A 27,710-nucleotide genomic window follows, 5' to 3' on the forward strand; every position below is an offset into this window, starting at 1 on the left:
ATGAACGAGGAAAAAAATAAATCCTGTGCCAGCAAATGGAGATGGTGCCTTATTTCCATCATTGTAACAGTTAAAAAAAAAAAATGGAAGAGGATTATGCAATCTGGAGGAGAAAGTGAAAGACGTCAAAAGAATTTCACGTTTAATTTCTACTAGCGGGATTACCATAGCAAGTTAAGAATGGCAGGAACCTTGTATATAATCTAGAATAAGCATTCTTGGACATATGTGGCTATTGTGTTCAGTCAACTGCACTGAAGAGGGTGAGGTAAGGGGGTGAGGGGGAAATTACCTTGCCCAGTCACACATTCTCCTTGGCTACTCAGCATCAGGGCTGGTTTACTACCTGAGGGTCCTAAATATTGGTCTCCTTCTTTTAAAAATGGCCTTCAAGCATTCGAGGACACAGCCAGGGCCCCCAGGGCCCTTCCTCTTCTCCAGGCTAATCATCCCTGAGTCTCTCCTCTCTTTCTCAAAAGACAATTTCATTTCCTCTCATCGTCCAAGACGATGGGGCCAAAGTCAAAGAGATAGTTAACTTGCCATCCAGTCGCCTTCCTATGTGGGTAACAGTGGGAGTGAAAAAGACAGGCAGGTAAACCCGGGCCATCTGTGCTTCAAAAGTGCAGTTAGATTTCCATAAAGTCATAAAAGGTTTCAGACGACGCATTTGCTTCAAAAAAGACAGATTGTTAAATGAGAGCAATTTCAAGAAGACCAGGCATCCTGTGGTGCACTTGGGGAGGGAAAGCAAATTGCATAACCATCCCTCGCTGAGCAGCAGTGAGGAGTCCTGCCAGCAGCGGCCCAAGTTCAAATCCCTGAGCCACCTAAGCCAAGTTCTGCAAAGAGACTCCTCTCCAGCTCACTACCCGCCCCCTCAGCTAGATGGCCAGGCGAACTCATTCGTCCCACTGCGTTTCCCTGAAAAAGCGAACACAAAGAAAGATATAAAATGAGCTTTGTGAAAACCACGCATTTGTCCTAAAAGTTCCCTCCTCTGAGTTACAGGGAGACAACGAGCTGGGGATGAAAAAGCTTTACGCTGGGAGTCAGGTTCTTTAGGTCTAATTTTAGAACTGGAAAGACCCTCAGACATAAGCTAATTAGAGTCTCTAATTTTCTATCCAAGGTCATTGACACTGAGGTCACATTCATTATGTATTTATTTGTGTGATCTTGAATGAGCTGCTAAGACTGGCTGGCCTCAATTTCTCTCATCTGTAAAATGGAGATGATGATAATATTATCCACCCTTAAATAGTGGTCGTTATTCAATGACATGGAAAAATGTACGTACTGTGCCTGGTAGGGAGAAAGCACTCCATAATAGCCAGCTATGATTGGTTTTCACTCAAATAGTAACTGGCCTTCTGCTATGTGTCAAACAAACGCTGCTCCAAGAAATGAGGATGCAGCAAGAAGTGAGATAAACACTGACCTTATCCTCCTGAAGGCTTCTGGGAAGATAGACATTGAAACACCAATTCATAGGCACTCTCGATTACAGTTGGATAAGCACTGTGCTTATTAAGATCACACAACTAGTTGCCGGTACACCTGAAACTAGAATTCATGTCAACCAGCTCAGAGATTTCTGATTTTCATGAGTGTCACTGTCACCATCCCACCTTCCCCAGCTGTACCATGAGGGGGCTTGGTGAGATATAATGGCAGGTGACATTAAGAGAAATCCCCTCTCCTTGGTGTTGATAAGTCGGCAATGGAGCACTAACTCAGTTGCGGGGCCCTCCCTTGGGGGGACCATTTGGGACTAAGTCTGTGGACCACAACAGAATAGCAGATAAGAAACTCTTTGGAGACAGGAGAGAAAAAGAACACTGGTTTCAGAACCAAGCAGACTTTGTTTTAACCCAAACTGGATTATACTGTTTACAAGCTACGGGATCTTTGACCAAGTCCTGAGACTCTCTAAGCCTCAGTTTCCTCATCTGTAGATTGGGGCTGGAAATTCCCACCTCGCAAATTTGGCTTGAGAATTAAATAAGAAAGGGCACATAAAGCACTTAGCATAATAATGCATGCAGTCAGCACCCCAAAAATGCCAGCAATTATTAAGAAGAAGAGAGGGAATTAAAATACAGGGGTTCAAAGCATAAATCATGTCTCATCTCTGCTCAAATGCCCCTAGTAGTTCCCAATTAATGCAGAGGAAAAGGCAGTCTTTGAATAGCCCATGGGGCCCACAGCTATCAGCTGGCTACCTTCACCTCTCTGTCCTCACCTCCTTATATTCCCTCCTGCATTCACTCAACTCCAGCCAGACCTCATGACTTGAACACAGTAATTACAGGACACCTCATACATTTGAACCAGCAGCCTTCCTGTAAAAGGCAGGATAGCGTAATGATTAAGAACATGGGATTTAAGATCAGACGCCTGGATTTGAATCCCAGCTGGGCCACTTACTTACTGTATGATGTTGGCTAGTTACTTAACATCTGTGTTTTAACTTCCTCATCTGTATAATGGAGATAATAACACTACCTATCTCATAGAACTTAAGTTCTCTATGTAGACAAGAAATAAGAACAAATGTAATTTATTGAATAATTACTAGCTGCTAGTCTGCCTAGCTGATATATGGTACCAGCACTCTGCATACTTCATATTTAATCCCCACAAAATTTCAAGATAAAGGATCACTTGTCCCATTTTACAGATAAGGAAACTGAGGCTGAGAACATTCAAGCACATCCAGGACTCAGATCCAAGCCTGGGTGTCTCCAGAGGTCTTTCTACTCACCACGTGCCCCCAAATCTGTTCATGCTTTTTCAATACGGGTTCAGATCCCAAAGTCACTAAAATATGAGGTCTCCAGGGACACATGTTTGTCTAGTGTCTCTCTGGGCCTGAGTTTCATAAAGGGGGCCCTACATCTTTTCCTTGTCCAGCAGGCCCGTGTAAGCTAGACACACTCTCTCCTCTCCTGCACAAACAGGCCAGGCACACAGGCCCCACCCAGAGAGGAAGGAACTCAGCCCCCCTGGAACCTGCATCACCTGGCAGCTGTCTCATAAACACAAAGGGGTAGAGACCCAAAAACACTTCTTGCATGACTTAAACCCCACAACTTTTATCAAGCACCAAACCTCACAATGAATGAGTGAATGTCTGTAATGAGCATAGCATGCATCTCTGACAGTGTTAAATCTTCTTATTTTTCCTTCTTCTCCCGACCAAGTGTCTGTCACCTCCTAGCCCTGTGATCCAGGCAGGACATGAGGGAGAGCCTTGTACCTGTGCATGTGTGTGAAAGTCACAGACCCAGAAAGTGCTCCTCTGGGAGGTCCAAGTTGCTGGCACTGGGGCCTAGCATCTGGGTAAGCTCTGCGTGGGAAGTGTTTTATCACCCACACTGGGACCAGCTGGAAGAACAAGAGAAGGTACAGATCTGCTCAGAGGCAGAGCTGGACGGGAAGTCTCTAAACAAACCCATGTCCTAATTCTGCTGAAACAGAGTCACAGGTAAAGAGAGCCCTATGTGTCTCTACCTGGGGCTGAAAGAAATCAATAGGTTAAATCTACTACAATACCAAAGAGGCCAGGACGGGAACGAATACATCTTCATGGGAACCCAATTACAGGACGCCCAATGGCCCTCACTATCATGGATATGAAGCTGAATTATTTTTTTTTAATGTATCTTCAAGGGCCTTGTGATTAAAAATGTTATATTAGGCAGATCATCAGCAGGCAGGGAAGTACTCTTAAGGCCTTGTGCCTGGGCCGGTGCTCATGGCAAAGATGCTTAAGATCTGCCTTTTACTAGTCATTTGACATTAGGGTTTTTTTTTTTTCTGGGGTTGACATTAGGTTTTATCAACCACTAATGCTACACTACCTGCACTACACAAATGATGAGGATGGTGATGACAATGACTGCTGACAGTGAAAATAGCTGCTGCTACCTGAATAGTTACTGTTACTGTTGCAGATGCCAAACATCAATGCTAAATACCTTACGTGCTTTGTGTCTTTTAATCCCTTCAACAACATTGTGAGGCTCATACTCTCTCGTCCCATTTTACAGATGAAGACACTGAGGCTTAGAGAGACAGGAAACTCCTCACAGAGACATGCTCTGATAATCATTGCCATGTCTCTCTAATTTGCTCCACTCCCTGGATCTCAGTTTTTGGACCTGCAAAATTATGGGGTTATGCAACAATGGAAGTGATTTCCAAAGGAACACATAATGCCAGCACTCCAGACTTCCAGACCACGACCCAATCTTAGAGGCAGATAAAATACATATCTCTTTCTAGGGTCTCAGAGGCTGGTCCCAAGAATTCAGATCTCCAACAACAACCTCAGAATGTTTCCTTCTTTCTGATCCTTCTCTCCACTTGTCAAAGTATTGAGCAAAATCCCCTACTCAGAAAATAAAGTTCAAATTCCTCAGTACACTATTCAAGGCTCTCTGGTGTCTCATCCCAACCTGCCACGGTAACCCATCAATCTCTTTCCTTCTGATTTCTCCCAACAACTCTCTCCCTACCCTGTTATATACCTCATGCATTTCTGTACCTGTTTTTATTCTCCCTAAAGTAATGACAGAAACTTCCATTTTTTTCTTCACTACCATACTTTCTTTCTTCAGCAATAAAGTAGTGTTGAAGATCTGGCTCCTTGGGCATAGACTACCACATACCTTTTCTCTCCCACACTTAGATACCCTCCAATCCTCCACAGTGTCTAATTTTCTGCAGTAAATGGGTGCGATGATCTGAATGTCCTCTCCAAATTCATGTTAAAACCTAATGCCCAATGTGATGGAATTAGGAGGTGGGGGCTTTGGGAGGTGCTTAGGTCATGAGGGTGGAGCCTTCATGAATGCGATTAGTGCCCTTAGACAAGAGACCCCAGAGAGAGCTAGCTAGCCCCTTCCTTCCTTATGCCATGTGGAGTTAAAATGAAAAGACAGTACTTTGCAACTGGGAGAAAGCCCTCACCTGGACCTGACCATGCCGGAACCTTGATCCTGAACATCTAGCCTCCAGAACTGTGAAAAGTAAACTTCTATTGTTTTTAAGCCACTCAGTTTACAGTATTTTGTTATAGCTGCCCAAGTGGATGAAGGCAATGGGTGTTGCTTTATAATTAAGGAAAAGAGTTATTTTCCAATTATTAATACCATAGAAAGAGCATATGATCCAATAGTGAATAAAATAAGTACTATATAAAGTTATACATATGCATGTATATATATAAAATTAATGACCTCAATTTTGCACAAATATGTTTATTTTTTAAAAGCCTGGAAGAAATTCTCTGGGTGGTTAAATTAAAGGTGACACAAAGAAAATGTCTGTTGGCACGAAAAACATGGCTCCATCCAAGAGTCCCGAGGACCCCAGGCCAGTTACCCCAGTGTTCAGAAAGAGCCCAGACCAAAGTGCAAACCAATTCCAACTTTTTCCCAGTCACTTCCTGGGTCTTAGTTCTACCACAGGCCAGGCCAGAACGGAAGAGGGCAGGGGCAGCTCACGGGAGAATCCCTCGTGCTCTGCTGAGACACAGAAGGTCTGTGTGATGAGGAAGGACACATCACCATAACACACAGTAGCAGGTGCCCATGCCGGCTCCACAAGCAGGCCAAAATGCAATGTGCAAGCATTGCCTATTGTGGCTTCAATGGCAAGGCAGCCAGTGGACCAGGCAAAAGAAAACAATGTTCTATAATGTTTCTGTGATGATAATAAGCTCTAACCAAGCACACAAAGTGGTTCCCAAGACACGCATGATGGATAAACAAGGCAGCATGCAAAACACACTTGCTGGCTGGCTTTTTGCAGGCTCACTTCCTCCCCCTCGCTTATGCCCTAGCTCCTTTGTCGTTTCTCAAGGAATCCACATTTCAGGGTCTGTTCCTGGAATGACATTAGGTATTTTTGCTTATCCTGAAAGGTTAAAAACTCCTATGACCCCCAAACCAGCTTCATTTGTCTCCTCAAGTTTTGAAAACAAAACTCAAGAGACTTCCCCCAAAATGAATTATGCAGAAGCTATGATAAGATGAGATTCCACCTGCTGCTAAGGGACTCGCCTTTGAAAAATGTAATCAGATATTCATTTCCTGATATTAACAACCACTAAAAGGGAGCTCTGATTTTTGGAACAAATCCTTAAGAAGAGAGTTTCAACATATACATTATAATTGAATTTCTTCCCAGCCAGAATGTAATTGACAGAATCCTGCATCTATCATGATCCGCAGGCTTCTGTAACTCACAAGTCAGCCAATCTACTAGTACGACTTTTCTAGGTTCTTAATACGCTTATCAACCACTCAAGTTTCCAGGGAGACTCATTAGCGGAGCTGGCGAATGCTGTAGTCGGCATCATTATCCACCACAAAAGTTTGGAGCATCTGCTCTCCTACATGTTTATTTGTTTATTGTCTGTCTTACCCCAACTAGAATGTGAGCTCCACAAAGCAGACATTTTTATCTGCCGTGCTCGCTGCTGTAGCCCTGAGCTGCCCAGCAGCTGTGGGCTCCCAACACTGATACGTATTTGCTGACTGGTGAAGGGGATCAGAATATGCCACCCTCAACTATGCCACTTTGGCATAAGCATGATTTAGAACTGAAGGCAACTGAGAAGAAGCAGATACAAGTTAGCCCTCTGCCTTCCCCCTATTTGCTTAAAAGCAGGACCTAAATTTGTAAAGACTTTCCCCCTCCCCTGTCTACTAGGAAGGATAGAAATTACCACCAGAGACAACTTTAGACCATTATTAGCACTAGAGGAATCTACATAGCAAACTTTGCTAACTAGCCCTTATCTTCCATAACTTACTCATGTATTTACCTTCCCACAATTTGCGGCTCCTAGAAATTCAAAGTCCTTTTCCTTTGTCTTGTCAGTTCTCTACAAATGTTTTGTTCTTACCTTAAAATGCTATATAAGTCCAAGTTCCAACCACCACTTTGAGTTAGTCATCACGGAATGGTCCCATCTGTATGTGCGATGCACAGGTGAATAAACTCCTGTTTGTTTTTCTCTTGTAAATCAGTCTAATTTGCAGGGTCCTGGCTGGACAACCTAAGATGCGTAGAGGAAAAAGATGTTTTTCCTCCCCTACACGATGACCCTCTCAAGTATGAGAAACTGGAGCCTGAGGATGCAAACAGGTCCCACCAGGAATGAATTTTTAGTCTCCCTGGCTGGGTGGCGAGCCACACACACACGAACACACACGCAAACACAGAAATCATGGTAGCATATTCTAAGGGCCAAATGGTTGGCCCAGACATTAAGGGCTAAGAAAGGGGAAGAGCCACGCTATCAGGACATAAGTTCTCCTCTTGCACTCTCTCCTCCCTCTCAGTGTTGATGTACGACTTAGAACAACTGCAACGCCTCAAATGGCGGAGCCCTCCTGTCCTTGGGAAATACTCGTGCCTCACCAGAAACCACAGGCACCTGCCTCTCCTGCCCACACCAAACCACAGCCCAAGTTCTGCAGGCTCCGGATCCCTCATGAACGCATCCCTGGCGCTGGCAGAGTGATGACCCAACACACCCTCCTTCTCCCAGCTGTCTTGCCTCAGAAGCGGAGCTGTCTTACAGGCCCTGAAAGGGAGGGGACTCACTGCAGATATTTAAATAAAGTAAGTCACAAAACAGAAATGAAAATCTTCTCTGTGAGAAAGCTTGATTGTTTTCAAGGCTGCTGCGGAGGACGGAAGAAGTACCAGGTGCTCTGAAGTGGCACTGATTCATGTGTTCCCTCTTTTATGCCATAAATGTGTATGGAACGGCCATGCTAAGTCAGGGATTGTGCTAAAGGCTGCGGACAGAGAGGGAACCTAAAGACACAGCCCTGCCTCAAAAAGCGTATGGCCAACAGAGAACACACAAGAGTAAACAGGTGATAAACCTAGGGTGCAACAAGCCTTATTATAAGCAAACAGGATGACGCCACCGTAGCAAAATAAGGGCTAACCTTCATCCAAACCGTAGTTCTGCCCCTTAGAAGGCATATAGCCCTGGCAAGTCACCGCCTAATGTCGAGCCTCGATTTTGTTACTCAGAAGTGGGAATCCTTTCACAGCCTTGCAGGACAGTTGTAAGGGTTCAGCACACTTCCACGTATAAAGAGCTTAACAAAGTTCAAGACCTACTGCAAGCACTCACTACATTGTGAAAATTATTATCAGAAACGGGGAGCGGGGGGTATGTCAGGACCTGAATTCAGATTTGCTTCCCACCACTTAGGTTTGAATGTAACTAAGCTCAGATACGGATGCTTCATCATCTCGCTTTCCGGCTGCTAGGGTGCTTCCCTCCTCTGCTTCTGCTTGGTGTTCCCTGTACAGTAGTGAAGTTTGGGCGTGGGAGTTGGGCAAGAAGACGCAGACAGATGTGTGATATCTGGCTTCAAGAAAGTCCCAAGAGCTTCTTCAATAGCCTTTCACCTACGGCAAGAGTGCCCAAGGAGCCACACACCATTCTATTAACACGAGACTATACTGTGCGTGGGGGCACGATCCCAGGAATGGCTGAAGAGGGACTTGCGAGGTGGTAATAGAAAGGGGGTGCTCTGTGGAGTCAGGTTCCCCCACCTCAAGCAACCCAAATAGATGTAAAACCAAAGTCAGGGGAAAGGGCTTGCTATGCTAGTTCTTCAAATGCTGAGCCTTCCTGTCCCTGTGAGATCTGTGGCATGAGCTCTATTCAGGTGTCTAAGCAGAAACCAAGAGAAACCAAGGGGCACCTCCTGGACTAGTCTTCCCAAGATTGCCAGCCCCCAAGACATCCCACACGCACGCTCTGCACCAGCTTCAACTGTCTGCAGTAATTCAAACACTCAGCACAGCGCCTGGCACGACAGCAGAACCTGGATAAGCACTGGTAAGTGGATGAACGAGTGAACACATGAATGAATGCATGAACAAAGGAACTAAAGGAACACATGCACAAAGGAAAGAAGCAGCTGGCATTTGGCATGGTCTTGTGTCACATATCAACAGTGAATCCTTAAGAACTAGCACATGCGTAGGGTGGATGGTATCTTGACGCTACTGGCAGCCAAGGGCTGCCACTGTGCAATTAACTCTTCCCCTCCCAGCCTAGTGGGGTAGGGGACACCTAGGCACAGCCATTACACTAACAGTAGGGGGTCCAAAGAGGCCGCCAGACCGCATCTCATTTTGGAATGCACTGTAAGACTTTTTTTTTTTTTCTGCTGCTCCAGCAACAGCAGCAGCAGTAGCAGCAGATTTACTCTCCTAATTATGTTTGGCTTTGGTTAAATTAGTTTGCATTCCCTGAGCACATGCTGGTTGGGGGAGGGGCAGCAGGCAGGGGAAGGAGGTGGCCTGAGAAGATGCCAAGAGGTGGAGAGAATCTTCTCAGAGGACGAGGCACACAGCGGAACAATCAACCAGGCATCAGGCAGACAGCGCTACTGCACAGCGGCCCAGGGACCCCAAAGGGAGGGAGGAAGTGGTGTTCCACCTAAAGCCTCTTCATTCATTCATTCATTCATTTACCCTACAAATATTTATGAGTGCCCATGACGAGTCAGGCATTGAAGTAGGAGCTGGAGGAAACTGCAGTGAAACAGAAAAATAAAGGCTCCCTGACCTCATAAACTTATATTCTATAGAAGGGGAGACAAGAAAGAAGCAAAGAGTTATGCAAAACTTTCCAATGCTAGGAAATCAATGTAACAGAGCACAGTGATAGGGAAGTTGATTATTTCCTTATTTATAGTAGTGGCCTCAACCAGCAATAACAAAAATAACACAACTACCATGAATCCACTTCCTCAATGCTTACTACATTCTAGACACTCACCAAACCCCTCATTAATCTTCACAAAAACCCAACGAGATGGGTATAGTTATTCCTGTTTTACAGATGAGGAAACTGAAGCTCAGAGAGTTCTGAAACTTATCTGCTCCAAGACACACAGCAGGTGACCTCACATGCAACGTTGCCCCTTTATGCCATTTTCAAAGGTCTACGATCAATGACAGCAAGCCGTGATGAATGCACCCGCTAAATAGCAGACACGGAATCCTTGCCACACGCCTTCCACGTCAGCACTTCCTGGCCACATTCTACAAACTGAGATTCAGAGAGCCTGATTAGCTTGACCTACCTGCTACATGATAAAACTAGTATGGGGTGAAGGTAAGATTCAGACTTAGGTCTGTGTGACCCTGCAATCTTTCGGCCTCCCCAGAACATAATACAAAGCAGTCTGATGGAACGAATAAGTATTTTCCTTGATAACCAGGAGGAACGTTTCAAGTGTTAGAACATCCTGGAGTCACCGTCCACAGACTCACTGGAGAAGAATGCAGATGTGGGCCCTCTGAGCTGTCTCGTTGTCCCAGTTAAGCCGGAGCTAAACTCAACACTCTTACAAAGTAACTTCTGGGAATGAACCAGAAACGGAAAAATGCTTAGGACCCAAAGCAATGTGGTAACTATGAAAGGGCCTCTTGTTAAATTGCACGTCCTCAGCAGAGCCATAAACAGGCAACCCAGGACTTAGTAAGGTGTGTAGATGAGAACGGTGTGCACCTTCACACCAGCCTTTCTTAGCATACTTTCTGCTCAGTGTACTTCTATTCTCTACGGAAACCCAACTGCCTGGGTCCCGAAATCTATTTATAAAACTACCTGTCATTATCGGCTCCTGGGTTAGCTCTCTCTGACGGATGGCCAAGCTGACACATCACACCACCACCACAGTTAAGGGCATTTTAGAATTTCCATGATAAAACCTGTCCTTTGTGCTTTAATACCTTGCCTATTTTTCACATTTGTAGTGAACTCAAACCTGAAAGGGAGATTGTCGAACCAAGATTTTTTTTTTTTAAAAACAAAATGCCATGACAAATAGAAGCAGCTGCTTTTGATTTATAAACACTGTAATCTTCCCCAGGTCTTAGATTTTCTTTTGACAACATCCAGATCAGAACCAATTTAATTTTGAAAGGTAGCTAATCAAGTAATGTGTTGTAGCACCTTCCTCACTCTTGCTGTTGCATAGGGGGTTGGGAGCTGCCTATGGATAAGCCGACACTTTATTGAAGATTATGAATGGACCCTTTAGGTATCATGAAGTGCTTACCTGTAATAACTTCTATGCATCCATTTCACCAACCAACTTGAGCATTTCAGAGAGCCACATGGAACGGTACCCACTTGCATGGTTAAAACTTGAAGCTCCAAACATTTTTATATGTAATAATTCTCCCTGAAACTTAATTTTTTACTGCAAAAGGCATTTTTTTATTATTATTTATTTTATTTATTTTTTATTTTTGGCTGTGTTGGGTCTTCGTTGCTGTGCGCAGGCTTTCCCTAGTTTTGGCGAGGGGGGCTACTCTTCGTTGCGGTGCGCGGGCTTCTCATTGCGATGGCTTCTCTTGCTGCAGAGCATGGGCTCTAGGCGTGTGGGCTTCAGTAGTTGCGGCTCATGCGCTCAGCAGTTGTGGCTCATGGGCTCTAGAGCGCAGGCTCAGTAGTGTGTCCCCTGCATTGGCAGGTGAATTCTTAACCACTGTGCCACCAGGGAAGTCCCATTATTTTTATTTTTTAATTTATTTTTTATTGAAGTATAGTTGATTGACAATGTTGTGTTAGTTTCAGGTGTATAGCACAGTGATTTAGTTCTATTATATATATATATTTATTTATTTATTATTTTCTCAGATTCTTTTCCCTTATAGGTTATTTAAAAATACTGTGTATAGCTCCCTGTGCTATACAGTAGATCCTTGTTGTTTATCTATTTTACATATAGTAGTGTGTATATGTTAATCCCAAATTCCTAATTTATCCCTCCCCTTCTCTTCCCCCTTCAGTAACCATAAGTTTGTTTTGTATGTCTGTGGGTCTATTTCTGTCTTGCATATAAGTTCACCTGTATCTTTTTTTTTTAGAGTCCACATATGAGCAGTATCATATGATATTTATCTTTGTCTGGCTTACTTCACTTAGTATGATAATCTCTAGGTCCATCCATGTTGCTGCAAATGGTATTATTTTAATTCTTTTTCATGGCTGAGTAATATTCCGTTGTGTATCTATCTATCTATCTATCTATATATATCTATGTATCTATATATCTATGTATCTATGTATCTATATATCTATCTATAGATATATAGATATACAGATATCACATCTTCATTATCCATTCATCTGCCAATAGACATTTAGTTTGTTTCCATGTCTTGGCTATTATAAATAGTGCTGCGATGAACATTGGGGTGCACGTATCTTAAGAGACTTACATAGATGAATTCCCAGTTTTGGAGAAGAGAAGTTGAACCGGCTCAGTATTGATTTTGTAATTCCTTACACTCCCATATACACTTAATGAGAAACATATACACACTCAGTGAGAAACAAAATAGGTGTGGATTTGAGAATTTCGCACATTTTTGAGACCATTATGGTCACCCTGGGTTTTTCATCCATTAAACTTTAACGAGCCTTTATTGCCTGACAAGAATATACACTGTCCTTGGAACGCATGTCTTAGTAAGGATAACAGGGCAACCCACTACTTTTACTTAGCAAATACCTACTTTTAAGTAGGTATTTGTTTTAAGTGTTTTAAGTGCTTTATCAATATTGAATCCTCATAACAGCCCTATGAGATAGGTACTGATTTGCCCCTTATTTTTTTTTTCTTACACTCTGATCTAAGTCCCAGCCATGATCTTCTGTTTCTATCATGTAGGAAAGAAATATTCATCGCATCACATAGGATGAATTTTTCAGAACTATTGCACATTCTAAAGCAGATGAAAAGTGTCATGGAGTTGAAAACTACTCCTGGTCTAGCAAGTCCCCTTCCCCAGAACCAATTATCTAATTACTCTTTCTGAGCAACTTCTCATTTCCTTTCAAAAGATGCATCCTGATTATGGGGAAAGTGCCAAGCCCCTAGACAATGCCCTGCCAATCTGGGCAGACAAATATGGAAACCTGGTATTCCTCCCAGTTATCACGTCCCTGTTCCCTCCCCTTTACTCCGGCCATCTCTGCAATTAAAAGCTCTCTTCTCGGTGACCTGCAGGCAGAATTTACGAAAACTCTTGCAAGAAGCTTTACTAGGAGGAAAGAAAGAAAGAATATTATGATACACTCTATGACTGCACTTGAAAAGTATTTTCCACATCCTGTGGTAGAAATAAACATGGTTTTGAGGGTTTACATCTCAGCTCTGCCCCATACTTGCTGTGTGACTTTGAGTGAGTTACTTAACTTCTCTGAGCTGTCAGTTCATCTCTGGAAAACCTACTTCATAGATTTTTACAAAAATGAAGTAAAGGGCTTCCCTGGTGGCGCAGTGGTTGAGAGTCTGCCTGCCGATGCAGGGGACGTGGGTTCATGCCCCGGTCCGGGAAGATCCCACATGCCGCGGAGCGGCTGGGCCCGTGAGCCATGGCCGCTGAGCCTGCAAGTCCAGAGCCTGTGCTTCACAACGGAAGAGACCACAACAGTGAGAGGCCCGCGTACCGCAAAAAAAAAAAAAAAAAAGAAGTAAAATAAAATTATGTGATTACAATATAAGTATAATGGTCCATCATGGTCACCTTATAAATGTTGGATGTCTCCTCACTTCCTACTCCTTCTATGTGTATTAACCGATTTTATCTTTCCAGGTCAACTTGCTACTATAAGTGCAACATGATAAATAACAGGCAAATGTTAAAAAAATTAAAAAGTCCCTCTCCACCCTGAAGTCCTAGGAGGGATGTTTTGTTCCTATTTTATGGATTTGTCGAGCTGGGCTGATTCCTACCCAGGACACCCATTCTGTCCCATTGTGCTGCCTCTGAGAGGAGCTAACATTTATTTTCTCATATATTTGCGAGGGAGTAAAATAGTTTCCACAAGTGCAGGACGAAAGCGTCAGTCTGAGGGGTCTTGGTGGCAAGCCTTCCTCACCTCAAAGGGAAGGAGTTGGGTCCCGAAGGAACAGCGCCCCCGTAGCTGAGGTACGTTGTAACAGGATTTCGCGTTATGTAAGTGGAGGGTTGAGGGGTCTATTTTCTTTGTACAGTTCAAGCATTTGATTTTCCAGATCAGGAAACTTCATTTCTAAATGTGGTCAATAGAATCTCTAGGTTTCCTTCAGCTGACGAAAGGAAAGCGGTGAAAACTGGCGTGCACTTTGCCTTTAATTCGAGCTTTTGTTCCCCTTTCCCTGGTCCTTTCGGTTTAGGCGATTATCACACTCTGCTCTGTCTCCGCCTCCCCGGAGCGAAAACAGTATCAAAGCGCCCTCTAACCCGGGCAGGATGAGCCTCCTGACTTTCGAGCCTCCGCTGAATCTTCCGGCTTCTGCAGGTTTACATCAAATCCTCAGTGTTCCTTCAGGTGGTGTTTTGCGCTTAATTATACTTAAAGGTTCAGTCAGTGGAATTCCATTTGAAGCCCAAGCCATCAGCTTGTCATTTCAAGCTTCTTACTTCTAATCACTGGGGTCTTTACCCAAGATTTGTTTTTACTCAAGTTAAAGGGAGTTTTGTCTTGTAAGCAGTCATTCGTTCGTACAAACAGCAGAGTGTCTGTTCATGGAAATAAAGACATCTGAATACATCTCAATCCTTCACGTAAATAATTCACAAATGATTCTGCAGGATTTTTAATGGTTCCTCCTTGTGACCTCTCTTTGCATGCTCTATCGCTCTGCTGGGGCAGACAGGATACAGAACATGTTTTTGGAGTAAAGGTGTGCGGAGCACCAGTCTGAACCACTGTGTGCTGAGAACCACCATGTAGACTGGGGATTCAGAGGGGCTGGAACTCAATGGAGCAGGCAGATCATGCTTCCATTTCACAGACGTGAAAGCCCACGGAGGCCTTTGAAAGCTCCATAGGATCATTAGAGCAATTAAAGCACTTGTCTGGGACCTGAGGCTCCTGTCCTCACTCTCTCAATAAAATCTTAGATGGCAACAGCCAAACACCATAGCTGCCTCTTTCAGTAAATATGACCATATCCAAAATCCACTGGCAAACTTCCAGGAAAAGAGCCTTAGCAAAAGGGAGAAGCAGTCTTCTTTCTTGCCAGAAAAGGGCCCTTTTAGAACTACCCACTAAAAACCATGAAGCCCACAGCAAGCAGCACAAATATGTGGCCTCCAGTGGGTTCGGCAGGGCAGAGCTGATGCCTTGGGCAGAGCTGGCATGGTTTGGCTTTAAACCCCTTGAAATGCCAGGCTGGAGTCTGTACATGCTGAAGGTACCTTGGTTGGCAGAAAGAGGGGGTCAGGAAGTACCCTGGTTAAAGGAAAAGGTGAAAAGAAACTGCTAATTTCAGGATGACCATCTCAAGATGGCTGCCACTCTTCCTAATCTTCAGTCTGCCCAACGGACTTTCTATTTTATGGAAAAAGCACGTCTCATCTTCTCATACCCTCTTTAATGTCCTTCCATGTGCCCCACCCTCCTTGCTTTCAAGATATTGGCTAAGGGCTCAGGGTTGTGAAGCAGACATTCTGGGCTGGAGCCCTAGATTTCCTACTGGGCTGTGTGACCCTGAGTCTGTTACTTAACTTCTCTGTGCCTCAGTTGCTTCATTGGTCAAATGTAAATAATAGAAGTATTTACCTAATTGGACTGACAACATCAATAATGAGTCAATACATGCAAAGACCTTAAAGCACATACTAAATGTTCAATCCTGTTATTATTAGGTTGACCCTTATGAATGTTCAACCGTTTTTGACTGAGAGAAACTACAATTTCATATGGTTCAACCTATTATCAACCAATTAACTTAACTATTAAGGTTCGTAGCCTTACTGAAACCTCATCTTTTCTTCTCTTGGTTTAACTCAAACATTACCAGCTCTTAGAAGCCTTCCATGATGCCTCATACATTCATCTGTTCACTCACTTATCTGCAGAATATTGAACACCCTGGACTAGTGCCAGGCACTGAGAATAAACAGTGAGCAAGGCTGATATGGTCCTTCCCTCAAAGAGCTTAATCCAAACAGAAGGCAGCCAACCAAGTACAATCAATGGAGTAAGTGCCTCTTTAGGCAAGTAAAGGGCACTATGGAAAGACATGCTTGAAAACAGGATCTTGATGCAGAGCACAGGTTGAGGGCAGACAAATCTTGAACAAGTAATCTTTTACTCAAGACCTGCAGAATGTGTTGGGATTGGGATGAAAAGAAAGATTGTTCCAGAAACATCTAGACTTTTCTGTGAAGGTCTAGAAGTAAGAGAGAGCCTGGGGAAGAGGGATGTTGGGTGTGGTTGTAGAGAGAAAGAGAACCTGTGGTGAGAAAGTAGTTAGAGACCACAATTGGCTGAGACCCAGTCATCAAAGGCCTTGTAAGTCACCTACAGAAGTCCCTAAGAATAAGGACCGAGGAGTCTATCCCACTACCCTAGTTCCAAGACCAGCACCACGCCTAGTACAGAATAGATAATCAATAATCATTAACTATTACTATCATCATGACTATTGTTATTAATACTTGTTGTTGAAACACAGGTACACAAATGCCGTTGCTACAGTACCATGTAGTAAGTCACTTCTATGGAATACGAACATTCTGAGAAATACTAAGCAATGTTTTGAGCATTTGGGGGAAGGCCTGTATTCAAAGAAGCTTGGGAAACATTTGCTTAGAGACAGTAAATCGGTCAGTATACATACATATAGTTTCAAACTCCCTCCACTGAGAGGGCCCAGAAGCAGTAACACCTCAGTAGCAATGAGCCCATCCAGCACCCAATTCTCCAATAAAAGGAAGAAAGGCTTCTTGAAAAAATGGTGAATTCTAGAGCTGGGGCAGCTCTGAATATATAAGATGAGCCTGGAGTACCTAGTAGTGTCAGAAAGTAAGGAAGTGCTCCAACACACACACACACACACACACACACACACACACACACACACACACACACACACACACACACACACACACACACACACAGCTGATCGGGATATGGGACGCAGGAGCCAACTGAAAGAGCTTCCAATGGCCAACAGTGGAACAATTTGAATAAAGAGATACATAATATAGTATTGGATTATAACCCAAAGTATAAAACCAATATCCATGAATCCATACTGATATAAGTAAATGGTTGAATAAATAAATGAGGGAAAAGAGATGAATTTCATATGTGGAAGAATTACAAATAATTTCTGTAGACACTCCCCTTGCAAAGAGGTAGAGTATAACTTCCCACCCCTTAAGCATGGGCTGTGCCTAGTGACTTCTTTCCAAAGAGTTTGGTATAGAAAGAAAACAATAATAATTTAACAGTGGAGAAACATGACAAACGTTTTAGCCAGAGGATCAAGCTTAACATTTTCACTAATAAGGCAAATTGATGATATGTACCTTTGACATGAAGTGATAAGAATGACACTATACATCATGGTATTTGTCCTCAAAACCAGTAGCCCCTGTCTAACCATGAGAAAAACAACAGACGTAGCCAAATTGAGGGCTATTCTGCCGAATACCTGACCAGTACTCTTCGAGACGATCAAGATTCTCAAATAACAAGAAAAGTCTAAGAAACTGTCCAAGCCAAGAGGAAACAAAGAGACATGATGACTCAGTGGTATGTGGTATCTTGGGTGGAAGCCTGGGAACATTGCATAAAAGCTGAAGAAATCTGAACAAAGTATGGATTTTTTTGCTCATGATGATGCATTAACATTGGTTCATTAGTTGTGACACATGTATCACACTAACATCGGATCTTAACAACTGTGGAAATGGGTACAGGACACGTGGGAATTCTCGGGACTATCTGTGCAACTTTTATGTGTATCCAAAAGTATTCCAAAATTTTTAAAGTCTATTTTAAAAAATTAAATGGTGTTTTTACTATCTGATTTTTCAGATACTTTAATATATTGAGATGCATTATGAATCTTCCCAAATGAGTATGACTAGGGAAATGAATAGCTGTTACACTCTCTTGGGTCCTAGTGTTCTCTAGAATAGATAGGAATAATAACAACAACAGTAATGATAATAATAACTAACATTTTTAGAGAGACTCTGAGCATCACGGTTAATACTGTAGTCCCGTGTGCTAGGCTGCCTGTTCACCTATTAGCATCAGCACTTAAAACTGTCCAGTCTTAAGCGAATTGATTTAATGGTGCCTTGGTTTCCTTTGTTGCAAAAGAGGATTAATTATGCTACCCCTCTCACAGGGTTATTATGAGAATTCGATGTGTGTATATAGATGACTCCATGGTCATCAGTATATAGTAGACTGCTCAACGTAATACCCTCATTGTGACTTCTCGAGGGCTTTCCATCTGTCGTTTCTCTACAGAGCAAATCTTATCACATGCGGTAGTAACCAGCTACGTTTTTATAGAGTAACTTGCCCCAGATCTCACAGTTAGAGAACTACAGAGTCAGGCCCATCTGGCAGGAAGCCCAAGCCTGAAAGACAAGACTTAGGATCTTGGAAAGAAGCAATTCCTAGGACCCTGAGTAATGAGATTCCAGGAGCGGGAGGAAGTTCCAAGGGAAAAGAAAGAAAATCTAAAAACATGAGGACACAGCATCAAAACTAACCTTGGTCTACTCTGCAATTTTACAGACACCTTCCTGGTTACTAATTACCAGGAAATCTTGGTAGACAGACCACTTCTGATAAAGCCATAAATACCCCAATCTCTCTCTCCCCAAATCTCCTAAGGACCAGTGGCCAGTGGACCTTTCTCTGTCTAGCATTCTCCGTAAGGACAGAATTTGCTCCTTGAATGTCCAGTTTCCCCCTAAAACATGTAAGAATTCCTGCATAAGAATTTTCTTCCTCTGCCTCTGCCCTGGGAAGCTGGACTCTGTAATCTGCAGTTATTTCAAATCCAGGGACAGAGATTCTGCCGCTTACTCGTGCTAATATTAGAGTTTTCATCTGTCGGCCAACTGTACAATTAGGAAAAAAAAAAAAGAAAAGAAAATGAATAGCTATCCAATGTGAATGATTAAATCCTATAAAAGTCTGGAAGAACCAGAAATGGGTCCCTCCCAACTCACAGTGTTCTGTGAGCCCGCAAACACTCGACACGGCACCTGAAGCACCTGCTGGCCTCAAGCAGACGCATGGTAACCTAAGGCCCTAGGCTGAGCTAATTAGGGATGGAGATCTTCTCTAAGGCCAGCAGAGAACCACCCTGGTGACGGAACTTGCATGGCCAGTGTCCTCTCCCATGACCAGCAAATACCTGTCAGACCCCAATGAATGGGAGGAGGATAATAGAAGGAAAACAATCTTTCCACTGGCTGCTTCCCCTCTCTTTCCTTCCGGAACATAGGTTTCTGCCAATCTGTAGCCTATACCCCAGTTTTGTATTGAATGAGATCTCTCTCCTTAGGATTCATTACTAAACAAAACAAAATTAAAAACTTCGGATATGGAGTCTCGAGCTTTCCAAGTCTTTTTTTTTTTATTTATTTTTTTAAAAAATTTTATTGTTGTATAGTTGATTTACAATGTTGTGTTAGTTTCAGGTGTACAGCAATGTGAATCATTTATACATCTACATATATCCACTCTTTTTTAAAAAGATTCTATTCCTATATAGGTCATTACAGAGTATTGAGTAGACTTCCCTGTGCTATACAGTAGGTCCTTGCTAGTTACCTATTTTATATAGTAGTGTGTATAAGGCAATCTCAATCTCCCAATTTATCTCTCCCTTCACTTTTCCCCCCTGGTAATCATAAGATTGTTTTCTACATTTGTAACTCTGTTCCTGTTTTGTAAATAAGTTCATTTGTACCATTTTTTAAGATTCCACATATAAGCGAAATCATACGATATTTGAATTGACGACCTTCTCTTGTGGACTCTGAATACTACAGCCTATATCCCTTGCTTAACCCTTTGCGTATTGGTAGGGTTGTCAGATAAAACATGGGCTACTTAAACTGGAATTTCAGACAAATTAAGAATATTTTTTTAGTCCAAGTATATCCCATGCAACATTTGAGATATGCATACACTAAAGAAGTACTTGATGTTTATCTGATATTCACTTTTAACTGGCATCCTGTGTTTTTATTTGTGAAATCTGGCAACCTACATAGAGTATAAATTATTGCTTTAGTGGCTTGCTTTGTTTAAATAGTATCACACACAGAGGCCTAGTATATGAATAAATTAAAATGGAAAGGCTGAGGTCCAGAAGGGGAAGTTCCTCGACTTTCAGGGTTCAAATTAGAATGGCAAAGCTCAGAAATGAATGCAGGCTTCTAGAACCTGTCAGGAAAAATTATGAAAAACTTTGAAATGGACCAAAAAGATGCAGGAGTTTCCTGTCCATCTGGGTTATCTCCACTTTTGAGTTATTCTGCAGCTTTGTAAATAACGGAAAACGGATAACAATGTAAATCATTTTATCCATAGTTGTGTGTTAGTTGCATGAGGTTGATTATTGCACTATGGACAGACCCATTTCTGCAACCATTTATAAACTTATTTTAGCTTTCCTTTAGGGCACATAAACATGTGGTTCTTTGAATTCTCCTTTGAACTGGTTGTAACATCTTACCAGTTCCCTCATTAACTAATGAGTTAAATTAATTTTTGACATTAATATTTGACCTACAAGTTTTATAAGATTCATTATTCTACCTTTTATACAAAATTACTCTTTGGCAGTTTGTCATTCTTCTCTGGACCGTGAGTCTGGAAGGAAGTCTAAATGGAGCCTGGGCCTAAGTAATTGTAGGACTGCTAGAGAGACATGAAATGAAATGGACTGGCTGGAGAGGCACAGAAGAGGACGCATTTCTAAACATAAATCTGATGGTGTCATTCCCCATGGAAAACCTTCTCCTGACTTTGGAGACGTGGCCCTGAGGGTGAAGTCAAAATTCCCTGGGGAATTTTGTCACCCTTGTCACCCTTACCGCCCTGCCTTTGTGAGTTGAAGGACTCTCTCCCTGCCCCTGCCCCACCCCCATTATGGGGCTCCCTCCAGCTTCCCCGACCTCTCTCAGTCTGGTTTAGATGGATGCCCATCCTGTGGGCTCCCATGAGTCCCTTGGGCTTCACAACCACTGCACTTTTCTCACTGCATTGCAATTACTGCTTAATCGTCTATAGCCTGCATTCCATTGCACTTTGTGAGGGCAGGGACCAAAAGCTGCTTTGGTTTGTTTATATGTACATTCCCAACTCCAAGCAGAGGGGCTTGGCTCACAGAGAGACTCAAAAAAATGTTGAATGAATAATGGCACTAGAAGAATAATAGGATCACTTACACACATAGGAGAGGGAAGCTACAGGAATGAGAAATACAGGATGAAGACAAGCAGACTCATCCTAGCTGTATGTTCCTAGAAAAACACTTTAGGGGACAAGTCACTAAGCCACCTTCCTCCCCAGGAACTGCTTCCCTCTCACCCGGTCTAACTGCACAGCACTAATTATTATATTATTCAACATCACAGCATAATAATTTGTATTACTCTTCCTATGAAATTGAATTATTAAATTGGACACCTAAAATCTCAGTGTTTTATATTCTTTCTCAATTCTTTCTATTTGAAAGAAAGAAAGAAAGAAAAAATATATTTTTGAACCTCAACTGTCCACAATCTGGAAAAAAGCCAACCCATTTAGACGGTGCTTCCAGGAAAAGTGCAAACACCCAAATCCTTTCAAATGTGTTGTCTCATCTCTGCCTTCAATTACCAATTAAAAGCTCCCATAGAATTTCAGGATCCGGTAACTTCTCATAATTCCCCAGGACAACCTGAGTTCTAGCCCTCAAGCGTGCCCACTCTGGTGGCTATGGTTTCCGTTTGTAAAAATCCTTCCCTTGATGGCCTTGCACAGGTGAATTAGCTAAATGGTGTTTACTGCAGGGCTTCCCTGGTGGCGCAGTGGTTGAGAGTCCGCCTGCCGATGCAGGGGACGCGGGTCCGTGCCCCGGTCCGGGAAGATCCCACATGCCGCGGAGCAGCTGGGCCCGTGACCCATGGCCGCTGAGCCTGTGCGTCTGGAGCCTGTGCTCCGCAACGGGAGAGACCACAACAGTGAGGGAAAAAATGGTTTTTACTGCAGAGATCTGAGTCTCAGTGAACATTAAGGGTAATGCTTCCCTACCACCTGCCGGCTCCCACTGCAAACCATATTGTTTCCACTGTGGGTACAAGCTGATTGCTTCTTGTGGAGAAAGTGAGCTGAGACCAGGTGCTACAGGCTCCATCACACCTATATTTCTCTTCTGACAAGTCCTAGCTGGCCTCCGGGGACAGCAGCCACTACTGAATGCCTAGTGGTCAGTGGTCATTCAACAGCTACTATTTCCTGTCCCTCATATCAATGAACAAAACCTCCTGGCAAAAGAAATACGCCCCTCCCACCACAAACAGGCAAAGGCCAGGCTGGAGTCAGGATGTGGGTTTGACCCTTCTGGAGGGAGAACTCGTGGCGGTGCCCCGCTGTGGGTAGCTCTAGGCAGGAGGTGGGGTGCTGAGGATAGAGCTGGGTGTGCACACCGTGGACTCATCTTGCTGAAGAGCTGCATCCCCCGTGACTCTAATGTCCACCTTTCAGAACACAAGTTAGCTCTGTTTGAAGAGACACAGTCAAGTATAAAAAACATTCTAGAAAAGAACAAGAACTAAAAGATACTGAGTGTTTGCCACGTGCCAAGCACTGTGCTAAGTGCTTTCTATGCATTCTCTTAACCTACTCCTCGCCAGGCTTATGTGACAGTAGCCATTTCCATCCTCATTTGAGACGTGAAGAAAATGACACAAAGATGTTTTGAAACCTCCCCAAGGTTTTATAACAAGATGGTGGCAGCAATACTATCAAATCAAGCCCAATGACTGGACCCAAACTCGTAACAATTAGGATGTAGTATTTGTTTGGAAATTTGGTGTTAGGGTTTTTATTTCTGCCATCTCATTTATCTCCCAATGATACTCTGAAGTATCTGATTCCCTCACAAAGCATAAGGAACGTAAGGAACTTGTCACAGGCCACATGGCTAGAAAATGATGGGGCAGCTGTGAAGAGAGATTTGCGCTTGGCCAGCTGCCAATGGAACTGCAGTGGGCATGGTTGGGGAGGGTGGGATGGGGAACTCCGGAATTCATGCAAGAGGCTCTAAGTGCTGGTGTGAGCACCTCACCACCAGGAGCATTCATCTCAGGCCAAGCTTTTAAGGGAAAAATCCTTTGAACTGAAGGAATCTGAAATAGAACCGATCATTGTATGCTTTCCTGAGATTGGAGCTGAGTCATAGGACATTCGGGGGCAGTCTTTGGGCCCAGAGGTCCCTCTGCCACTGGCCTTGAAAAAAATACATTTTGCATCTCACTGCGTAAAGGAAAGACTGTACAAGGCTGGCATCCTAGAGAGATGATTTGAAGCAGTTACATCTCAGGGAGTTCTCAGGCAGTCCAGTGGTTAGGAATCCGCACTCCCACTGCCAGGGGCCCAGGTTCCATCCCTGGCTGGAGAACTAAGATCCTGCAAGCCGTGCAATAGCGCAGCCGAAAAAAAAAAACAAATCAGCTTTGAAGCAGTTATATCTCACTCTAAGGACCCTCCCTGTTGGACTACACCAGGAATAACAGGAGTTACAGTGCCCTGAGAAATATCACTTAGTTTTCATTCAAAAATCACCAACCCCAGTTTGTTAGTCGCTGTTACTCATAACTCATCTCCAATCCCCTTTTCAGTTTAAAAGTCCCCAAGCCTATATCAAGCCATTGACTCAAATGACTGAATTCATCGATTTCTTGGGAATCAGAAAAATATCACTGCTCTTGAAAACTCAGAAGAAGGCTGACTTCCCAAGAAAGGATTTTTTGGGGAGTCAGAGCACGTGTAAATTTATACCATTTAAGAAAAGTGGTTCAGAGTTCAAATTATAAAGGAGAGCTTGACCTCAGGACAAAGTTCCTTTTTATTTTAAACTTAAATCAAAGCAGCACATGCTTCATTAGGCACGTAAACCTATCAACTTGCTATGGGCTGTGAAGCTCTCACATATAACCAATAATTTTCCACCACAGAATCAAGAAAAATAGGGCAAAAATGGAAGAAGAATTGGACTGCAGTAAGAAAATCTGGGTTATGACTCTATGCTTATGTCTTACTGTTGCTTAACTTAGCTGTGTCGTGAGTTCCTCATCTGTAAGATGGAAATACTCCTGCTTATTTTAGGTTTGTTCATGTCCTAAATGAGATGAAGAGAGCAGTTAATTTAGCGCAGTGCTGGGCACAGGGCAGTTGCTTAAGTAACACTTAGTTGTTAAGTAACAACGCTTGTTATTATTTTAATTTTTCTTACTAAGTATTACGGGTCTGAAATAGTTTCCATATCAGTCAGGTGTTGGGAATAAAGAATTGACAATCTTCTACCTTTAAGAACTGTTGAGGTTACTGCAGGAAGCAAACAGATTCCTGAAGACTGAATTGATTTCATCACTTGATTGCGTACCCTTAGAATATAATTATAAATTGCCTTTCGGAGAAAGTTGGCAATTTTTTTATCAATCGATGTAAATGTGTAAATTGAGAGAGAAGATACAAATTTTTACACAATCAGATTTGTCGTATTTTATATAATGTATACCAAACCTACATAAATACATACACATAGATATGTATCTGTATACATACACACACACACACACACACACACACACACACACAGAAAGAGAGGGTGAAACAAAGGGAAAGAGACAGAGATAAACACACATTTGGAAAGGCCCCTCCCAGAGGTGAACAGGATGAAAAATAACAAGTACTAAAGAATGAAGTCCCCTGAATTGCCCTCTGCACTTCACCGTTGACACAGATTTATTGAGGCTGCTTATGAATACACATATGCTACTTTACTGTTTCATTTATGCAATAAAAGCAGGGATTGGTCTTCAAGGAAGTGTGTTCCTAACAAGAAAGGATGATTCTAAAGCAGGAAGAGAAAGCTCAGATGACTACACTTGTCTTGCAGGTAATGTACAGGCACAAGGCAAGGACAGCAGAGGGAGGCAATAGGAATCACTGAGGACTGCGGCAAACTGGAGGTTCCCGTGGAAGGAGGGCGGCCTCTATCAGCTCCAGGCAATTGTTGCCATGTGGGAGGAGAGCCAGGTCTTTGCTGAGTCTTTTTGTTTGTTTTATTTTGTTTGGTTTGTTTACTTTTTTTTGTTCTTTTTACTCTTTGTTTAGAAGCTATAAAACTAGATGTATTAGTCAGTTTGGGCTACCATAACAAAATACTGTAGGCGAGGAGGCTTAATAGAAATTTATTTTCTCATAGTTCTGGAGGCTGGAAGTCCAAGATCAGGGTATGAGCTTGGTCCAGTTCTGGCAAGGGCTCTTTTCCTGGCTTGTAGATGGACGCCTGCTCACTGCATCCTCACATGGTGGAGAGAGAGGAGGGAAGATCCCTGGTGACCCTTCTAGAAGAACACTAATCCCATCATGATCATCCCACCTTCTTGACCTCATCTAAATCTAATTACCACCCCAAGGCCCCATCTCTGAATACCATCACATTGGGGTTAAGACTTCAACATATCAAAAGTAGGGGGAAAATACAAACATTTAGTTCATAACACTGTACTTGAATATTTTTAAACACTGCGTAGGCCAACAAGGTTCACTCTACATCAGCGAATGCTTATCTGGATCAAAGCCATTGGTTTGTGACCAGATAAATTCTATCCACCATGCTTCTCCATTTTTCATCACTTTAAAATCACAACAAACACACTCTCACACGCTCATACACACACTTACTTTAGAAATTTTGTCTAATGCATATGAAGGGGGTCACCTTCTCCTGGAGAAGGAAGGATGGAAAATAATGTAGAGACTCAGGAAAAGTCTCTTCCAAGAGACTTCCTTGATTGGAGTGGAGAGAAAATCCAGGGTATGGCAAGAGATGAGATGAGGGATGGGTATGAGGGCTGGGAGTCCATGATCACTTTGATTCAAGCTGATTCAAGAGGCAATTGGGAACCATTGCCTAGTTCTCAGGAGGGAAAATGCTATGATAGCAATTATGGCAATGGACACTGATTCCTCCGACTATATGTAGAATCAGCTAGAATAGGCAAAGTCTGCGGAGAGAAAAGGCAGGTGGAGCCTTATGCCAGACAGCATTCTTAGGACTGTACTATGGGGAGATATTATTCTGTGGCTTCGTTCGCATGCGCTGATTTCTGGTGCAGGAACTGTCCTCCCTCAGCTCAGACTCCCTCCCTTCTCTGCCTGACAACCTCCTTCACATCAACCACAATGCCGTCACTAAGTGTCACAGCGTCCGTGATGGCTTTCAAGATGGTCATTATTGCTATCATCATCTTTCCCAAACACTTACTATGGGATCGGTTTTCTATTGCTCTCTCCATAATCCTCATGTTAACCCCCCGAGGGAGATGGCATTATCTTCCTGATTTGTCAGGATAAGAAACTGAGTCATAGTGAAGAAAAAGAACTTTCCTAATAGTTTCCAAGTACAAATCGACCCAGCCATGACTTGAACACAGAGCGGTCTGATTTTAGTCCCTGAGCAGCAAATTAATCTGTACTGTCTTGACCCCCTATTTCTTTAGCCCAAATTAGTCCCTCCCATCTCTGGTTCAAGGAGAACATTGCCGCTACCTCCATGGTAGCACTTACTGCATGTAAAAACCATCTGATTCCACATCTCTGTCTCCCCTTGAGACTGTGATCTCCTTAAGGACAAAGACCAGAGCTTCTCCATCTTTACGTCTTCCATAGCTCACAGCAGGCACGAGTACATGGCAGATGAAGATATAGATAAATGGCCATCAGGCTGGTCTAGTTCTGTGCAGCAAGAGGGACCACAGGATACAGGTCATCTGTGAAGCTCCCCCTGCCTTTAAGGGAGGGGATTGTGGCAGAGGAACTACTTTATGGGTGATTTTGCTTCCAATTATACAAAAACTCTTTCTGCAGGAGTTCATCAGGACTCAGGAGAGAAGACTGATAAGTCTTGGATCTGAACTCTGGATCCTCAAGGACATGGGACACCTTCAAGAATCTTGCACAAATTTTGAAACTCCTCGAGAGGAGGCGTTACATGGAGGTTCGGCATTACATGGAGGTTCTGAACATGGGGTTAGCAGGCAAACTGCCTGGATTTTACTCCCAGCCCCTTCCCCTACCAGTTGAGTCACTAAGGATAAGCTACTTCACCTCTCCTGGTCCCCAGTTTCTTATAAAAGAGTGCTAATAACAGAACTTATACCATAGCATTGCTCTGAAGAGTAAATGAGTTAATTTATGAAAAGCACTTCACAAAATGCTCCATACATGTTAGCTATCATTAGTATATTTCTATTTCAAATCTCCTTGGTAGAAAGAGCCACAGACTGAGAGTTAAGAAAACTGTTTTTTGGCCTGAATCTGTCCCATCCTGGGGCTACATTGACAAGTCCCTCTTTCATGTGGGTGTGGCCCTGTTTTAAGTTTTCACCCCTGAAATATGAGCCTAAGCTATGTGTGTCATTTCATCATGCCCTCTGTAGAACAGGAGTAAATTCCTGCCTGTGTACTTCATAGGGTTAAAATGTATTGTGACCATACCTTGAAAAAATGTAAACAGTTATGGTCTTATTATTATATTCACAAGTGAAATATTTCAAGAGTCATATGGCCTTAATTAATCATGGATAATACCCAAAGTCATCCTTCT

General features: G+C 43.0%; 1 protein-coding gene across 9 annotated transcripts in view; it reads right to left on the reverse strand.

Annotated features, from left to right (window-relative positions):
• Positions 1-27,710, reverse strand: part of LDB2 (LIM domain binding 2) — a 378,334-nt gene that overhangs the window by 262,314 nt on the left and 88,310 nt on the right. The window lies entirely within an intron of this gene.

Source organism: Globicephala melas, chromosome 5 (assembly GCF_963455315.2).
Source record: "Globicephala melas chromosome 5, mGloMel1.2, whole genome shotgun sequence".
Taxonomy (NCBI): Eukaryota; Metazoa; Chordata; class Mammalia; order Artiodactyla; family Delphinidae; genus Globicephala; species Globicephala melas.